The sequence below is a fragment of the Ruditapes philippinarum genome, unplaced genomic scaffold (assembly GCF_026571515.1).
Source record: "Ruditapes philippinarum isolate M1 unplaced genomic scaffold, ASM2657151v2 ctg3633_1_1_1_1, whole genome shotgun sequence".
Lineage (NCBI taxonomy): Eukaryota > Metazoa > Mollusca > Bivalvia > Venerida > Veneridae > Ruditapes > Ruditapes philippinarum.
The window spans coordinates 90245-98149 of record NW_026856291.1 but is presented as its reverse complement, the minus strand read 5'-3'; the positions used below and the strand labels follow the sequence as shown (position 1 = coordinate 98149).

The 7905-nt window shown below is 30.4% G+C and overlaps 1 long non-coding RNA gene across 1 annotated transcript; it reads left to right on the top strand.

Annotated features, from left to right (window-relative positions):
* The first annotated feature begins 1575 nt into the window (after nt 1-1575).
* On the top strand, nt 1576-6814 carry LOC132746102 (uncharacterized). The gene is made up of 3 exons (XR_009627944.1): nt 1576-1981; nt 4111-4207; nt 6476-6814. It is a non-coding gene; the product is annotated as an uncharacterized LOC132746102 (long non-coding RNA).
* Nucleotides 6815-7905: the final 1091 nt, after the last annotated feature.

Here is a 7905-nt window from a genome sequence, read left to right as displayed (position 1 = left end):
TAGCGCAATTGGTGTTGAATGTCTTAACGGTATTTTTTACTGTCAATTTCTAATATAATTCATGTACGAAATAAGGGAATTAAATTGTGATCTCATAACCGAGTCTCTATGTGATTTTGTTCCAGATATTATAAAGACTCTAACCCGTAATATTAAAATGAAACAGACATATCTGCTGTATTCTTTCCAATTTTTATGCAGCGTCGTGTTGTTGTTATCCTTTAATTTGGCGGAATTCGTCATTTAAACAAGACACAATTAAGATTTATCTTAAAGTAAACTTTGAAGTACCCTGCCGATATCTAAATTAACAAGCTAGAATCAGATGGATGTCACTGGGGTGTATGTACATGAATTGTTGATAGATGATGTCAAATTATTCGAAATAGCATTTCTTGAAAAATATCATCATCATCTCCCGAGTTCCCTCGTCTCCCATCAGCCGTGTTTCTGCATAATTCGGTGACTTGAACATTGTTCAGGACAGGGGAACATGACCGTGCTATGTAAATTAACATTTGTTAACTGGTTAAAATAAAATTATGTATTTGTAAAAGTAAATTTCTGTTTAAAAAATAAAAATTGTCGTAGTTTGATTTAAAAACTCAAGTTAAGAACATACTAAATTATTTATTGATAGTAAAATCACTTTTTAAATTGGACTTTTGAATTTTTACCGATACTCCAAATATTCTTATACTAATAAAGTTTTATTTTAATTATGAAATCCGCAGATAATGTGAAAGGATCTTTATACTTCATTTATGTGTATAAGTAAGTAAGTAAGTAATTTATTTATTTTAATGGGGATACGGACAAAAGACCCCCCCCCCGGACGAAGGACGAAAGACCCCCCCCCCCAAGTCCATCAAACAATTGTTATTGAGAATCTCGTCAGTTTAAATCTGGAACTTGATGTATTTTAACAAATAAATGCAATTGTTTTAAAAGATAATTTACATTAAGATTTAAATTTAAAGGTACAAAAGTTCTAATTTGATTTATTGTGTAATTCGTACTTATAATTCATTGATGATATGAATGTTTTTATGTTTACTTTATTATATATTGTGCAGTACAAATGTAAATGAATATTTTCAGAGAATCGCTTTTCAAAGTTTATCAAGGAAATAAAAGTGAAAGGCGCATACTTGTCTAGATTTATTTGAAGTATAACCCAAGTTCCCGAACACTGACGTGTAAAAAAGATAGTAATCAGTCTGTCTATGAACCTTAGGGGGGGGGGTGTATTGGCTTTTGGCTTTTGTCCTATTGTGTTAATTTAATGGGGGGCTTTTGTTTTACCCGCTTATTGTAGTTGTAACAAAAATTTGTGTTATTTATACATATTTCTTAGCGCTTCTAAAACGTCTTTTATTATTATCATAAATATTGTTATTATTACATGTATTATTATTATCATCATCATCATCATCATCATCATCATCATCATTATATTATTATTATTATTATTATTATTATTATTATTATTATTATTATTATTATTATCATCATCATCATCATCATCATCATCATCATCATCAGTTTTATTATTATCATTTATTATTAATATTATTATAATAATTATTATCAAAAAAAAAAATAACCGATTGAGCATTAGAATCAAAGTTTTGCCTATGAAAAAGTATCAATGGTTATGTTATACATGTATGCAAAGTTATCGTTTATGGATACATGATATTTCCAATTTAATATTGCATTATTTTGGATCGAATAAAGGTCTTAGTATGCTGGTTTCTTCCGCATTATAAATCCGTGGCATTATTAATGCTAAATGCTTTATTACACAAACGGTATCTAGGCATATCACGCGTTTTCAAAACAGCCAATGAGTTTAAAGCGTTGGTTTTGTATCACGTGAATCCTATCAACCAATCAGAAATAGCGCGGGCGAAATGAAAAAAGAAAAAACGGGATTGGAAATGGATAGTTAATAAAATTCAGAATATTGCAAAACAAGGTAGGTTAAAAGTTATTTTTTATCGTTGCAATATCAATATGCGATCAATAGAATAGTTGCATTTTGTGAACAACAGCTTATTTCAGGGTTAAACAGATTTGTTTTTAGAAAACTTTAACACGTACTGTTTAATCTGTTTCGCTATCCAATATGGCCGCCGGATTAGATAATTAAAGCAGGGATGTATCCCTAAAAAAAGGGATGTATCCCTAAATTTAGACTGGAACATAGTTATAGTACATCCCAGATTTAGACTGGGAGGTTACGAGTTTGATTTTGATTTCTAAACTGTGTCTTGTTTAATTAATAATTTGTATGAAAAATGCAAAAACAAAAAAATGAAAAGGGCATTTGTTAAATGCGTTAATCATAACTTCCCTTCCGGGTAAAAAGACACCGAGTTAAAAATTACGACATTTAAACATCGAAGATGTCAAGGTATTACAGCCCCTGGACATGGTAGTGCAAAGGGATTAATCAGTGTGTGTGACACGACCTATGTATGCTTGATTGGTCAACTGATTGGACTTTAATATAATCTTGAGCTATCTCAATTATCACTTAACATCAGGGAAAGATCATATCAAAAAGAGACACTCAAATTCTATTTATTTTAATAGTAATTTATGAAATTTATAGCCGAAAAATAGGTTATGTTTTATCTATTCAGTATAATAACAAAAATTATCAGATTTAACAGATAAACATATTTTAAAAGAAAATTGCTTAGTATTTCTAAAAAATAGGTTTATAAATTTTTAGATAAAATTGTTTCTCAGTCTTGATACTTTAACTAGCAGAATACTTGTATTATATTCGCAGTTTTTATTTTTATACAAATCCCCATTATTTGATGCAAACATAAGTCAATTTAAAGACTTTGCTATTTTCAATTTTATACACTTTTTTTAAGTTTCTGTGCACATGTTGTTATATATTTCTTATTTATATAAACCTATTCTTAAATGAATACAAATCTTAAACAAAAATAGGAAACAAATATTTCTTTTTTATTTAAATCATTATACATTAAGATGAATAAATAAAATGAAAATAATTGTCAGAATTTTTTATTTACATTAATACAAAGAATGACAGATACATATCTGTATGATTGCATGTAATATTGCCGACATGTGTTAAGTTTAACAGTTAACTGTTAATTCACTACCCTTGGTGTCAAAAGATAATTGAGTCGCGTCACGACAAAACCAACATAATGGGTTTGCGACCAGCATGGATCCAGATCAGCCTGCGCATCCGCGCAGTCTGATCAGGATCCATGCTGTTCGCTATCGGTTTCTCTACTTGTTTTAGAGTTTGTAAGCGAACAGCATGGATCCTGATCAGACTGCGCGGATGTGCAGGCTGGTCTGGATCCATGCTGGTCGCAAACCCATTATGTTGGTTTTTTCTTGACGCGGCTCATATGTTTATTTTTACATTGATACGAAGCTTAGATCAGGAGCCTGTTGTCGGTGTAAGAATTTTAAAACTCGTGAATATAAAATATCGCAACGAACCAGAAGTTTTAAAACGGTTTTGTTTGTATTGTTTTAGCATTAATAGTAATTAGCAAGATCGAGTTTACTCGCATTTCAGGACAGACAACTCTTGGTTTTCATTCGATATTTTTGGTTATTTATCTACGTTATTCAGGATTACCCAGATTTTAAATTGTATATATACATGAACTGAGTTTTCAACATTTACATTGGATTTTTTATTGGACAAATTAAAATTTAAATATTTTTTTCTTATTATAATTAAAACTCTTTGTTTAGTTTTTAAGATAAACATTACGCCACGGGTCAGTCACAAACACGCGCCTGTTTGAGGTAACAGTTATTTAATATTTCATTATACAAAATTCAAATGCTTGAAAAACTATATTGAGTCTTTGTACATCACACATTTTTCGACATTCCATATATTGACTTATATTTCACATAAAGCAATATGGTAACACACGCACGCACGCACGAACACACAAAAATACATAACTACACATGCACATAAAAGTGAACACGTTCCTACAGTATTAACACTTTCGCACATGTGATCACTTATGAAATATTTTCAATGTGCTCTTTATCATTTTATGCTGAAGTTATATTATGATTTTTCAGGACAGTGTACAGCGTGTTTAAATCTTCTAGAAATGCAGCTGTGCCCTCTTTACAGCAATTATAGATGAAGCAAAGTATGGTAGCAAGTAATATAGATGTAAGATCATGTATATACATTGTTGTGTTTTGTGAATACACGGACGTACTGTCTGTAAAGAAGAGTTACCCAGACTCATATATTCCACTCTGTACTGACGTCATGTGTTTTATTCTTTCTCAAGGCAAAGTCAAATTTCCTTATTTACACGCATTTATTTTGAATTAATGTGGTTAGTTATAAATACATTGGTTCTCTTTTATATCTTGTTAGAATCAATTCTTAGGCGGAATGATGTCACACTTCATAAAATGGTGTCAATTAAGGCATATATGATATAAGCATTTTGCCGCGCATTTGAAAATGCTAAAACATACTTGCTTTTAATATGCAAAAATCAAATATATAAAATATAAGAATTAACTCGAACACACACAATGGTTTGATATAGATGCACTGTGCATGCGACTTTATTTTATTAAATTAGTTTTCTTTTCTTAAACATATTACTGTATCAAAAATATGTATTTCTTTACAGTTTAATCACTTTTATATATGTTAATGATAGTAATTTTTTTAGTTACTACGTGCGTAAGCCGCTTTGATAATGTGAGAGTGACGTTACATTTTCTTTTGTACATGTACACTAAAGTTAACAACATTTATCTCAATAGGTAAAACAGGGTTTTCAAAGCGAATATAATGTAAGATTGAAATGTCTTGATGGCAAAGTTAGTAAAGTCATTAGAATGTCATACACATTAAATTTTATCACAAGTTCGAGCCTCACAAGTTGTATTTTTAATTTTACATTAGAAAAATGAATTGGGATAGAAAGGCAGTTTTGTTATGATATTTGAAAATTTAGATATACATGCACGGATGATAGTGATTTTTATCCTGTATAGTGTGTAGTATGTAGTAGTCATAGTACTTTTGCAGTGCAATAGTATTTCGTGCAAACTTAACTATAGTTGAAACAGTCTGTGTACAGTATCATGCATTCCGTATAAGTTTGCACCAACTTGCTAAATAGGGCTAAATATAGCTACATTTAAAACAAAATGAGAAGTTAATAGAAAATATCACAGCATTTATAATCTTTACAATAAATGACACAAAACTTTCTTACCTGATTGATAATTATAAAGCAATATTTTTGGGAAAAAGGTGCAATCCGAGCCTAGCTGTCTTGCATTGATATTTACCACAACCTTACCTACTGCATTACGCTGAGAGTTGGTTAATTTGTTGATAATTTAATTTATATAGCTAGCCTGTTTGAAGATAATAAACACAATATGATAGCTGTTTTACACCTGGATAGTGGACTTGACCACATCGTCACTTAATTATCATACTAAACGCACAGTACTTGTGCGCACGTGAAACATATTGCGTTGATACGTAAATGTTTCACGTGCGCACGTAATAGTCGCATTCGCATGTATTAACTAAAATACCTCCTATGTTATTTTATGCAATTGTCACATATGATACGTATATTTTATTATCTGAATTTGATTTCATACTATCAGATTAATGCTATAGGCAAGAAAGGATATTTTGATTTATATTTTGTGAGAATAATCACTTTATTTTTAGAGATGACACACTGTAAGAGATTCTATATTCAACTTACCTAGTTAAACAGTCTTAACAATAAAAAACATTAATCTTCACTATAGTATATTGAAGGTATTCATTCGTTGCTGAGATAGTTTTTGAAACAATTGAAATTGAAACAAACAATAATCCAAATTTGTTATGTTTAACGTTTTATATAAATGAGAAGTATAGCTGGGTATTCCGCCTTTTACTTAACTGGATATCATTGTGCAAACACGGATCTACATCTGAGTAGCAAATATCTGTACTTTTAAAGCCCTTTTTCAAACGAATTGACTCCTACTAACGATGCTAATATACATCGTAAAACGATCAAAAAGATTATGTCAGCACTTTTTCCCAATACAATGTTATTTTGTATTAATATATTTTTAATCAATAAAACACTCTTTACATAGAAGTAAGATACCATTATCATTTATATTACAGGTGTGAAATAAATATATTCGTAAAGGTTTTATAATAAAAACATATAACTTATCATCCGTCATAGATTAATCATTTCATTTAAATCCTGTGTAAATGGTTGCTTAAAATGACATCTTTATCCTCAATAATATAAAATAATTTTGAAATTTGCGTTAGAAAAAAAATGTATATATGTATACGCTCATAAAATGCTTGTGTATAGTCTTTTTGAAAGTTGTGATAACTATTTCATGACACTATTTAAACAGGATTTTAAACTCTCTTTTTCAGATACACACATGCCGAAGAAGATTGTAATATCTGGAGATAACATTTCCTACGTCACGAAATAGACACCGTCACACTGGTCTACGTAACATTCCTATAGATGATTGATATATTTAAGTGCTTTTAAGAACTGTGTTTGTATGACGAATTTCTGTGAATACGGATTTTTAGTTTTAATGATTATTATTAAAACTTTCTGTAATAATCAATTTGTGCTATGGACTCATTTTCCTAAAATAATATGTGAATGTTAACACAAATGATATGAATATCTTTAAAATGTTTTATGGGTGTAATACAAGTGGCTCATAAAAATCATTGTTAAGATAAATAGAATCGAACTTCAAGTTGGTATAGTTTGTTCTAGATTTAAACAACATGCAATTCATAAAGGTTACGGCTTGAAAATATCGAAAAATGTACATGTATAATTCGATCTCTAAAGAAAATGTCGCAGTGCGGATTTTCTCCACTGTGATACGTATTTCATGACTCTGTATCGCAACATACCGGTATATCGCCGTTCCGTTGCAACGCTACATTAATTTGTCCCTCTGGAATAAGGCTTGCAACAAAATATGACTTTTGTAGCGAAGACATGTTTATTTTGTTTAATATATGTATACATATTGAATATATGTTTATGAAATAATAAATATTTAAGAGTGACTCGATTTGGTTTTTACTTTATTATTTGAAATACTCCAATTGTGAAGATAAAGTTCTTAAGCATATGACTTTACAGTTCCCATTCAAAATGTGTAATAAAACATGTTCTATTGTACAAGTCTGCATTTCGGTCATGTATACGTGTCACTTATATGTAAATGCATGCTTTTGATATTATCTGTATCTTCTTTTATCAAGAAAATACAGTTCTGTATTCCCTGTGGACAACTAAAAAATGCAATTCCGTATATCCCCTGTATATATTGAAAATACGATTCCGTATATCCCCTGTATATGTAGAAAATACGATTCCGTATATCTTCTGTATATGTAAAAAATACGATTCCGTATATCATCTGTATATGTGGAAAATACGAGTCCGTATATCCTCTGTATATGTAGAATATACGGTTCCGTATATCCTCTGTATACGTAGAAAATACGAGTCCGTATATCCTCTGTATATGTAGAAAATACGGTCCCGTATATCCTTGGTATATTTATAGTATACTAGGGATAACAACCTTGAAATAGTCCGTATACGGGATTTTATTCTCCGTATACTTCAAAAGTACGAACAAATATACGTACATGTATATGGGGCAAATACGGAATTCCGTATATGCCTGGTGCATATACGGACTTCCCGTATACCCGGTGTTCCCTATACGGACTATACTTGGTCCGTATATTCGACGAATACATCCCGTACACGCCCGTATTTGTCAAAAATACGGGACCGTATATTCCCGTATATCAGTATA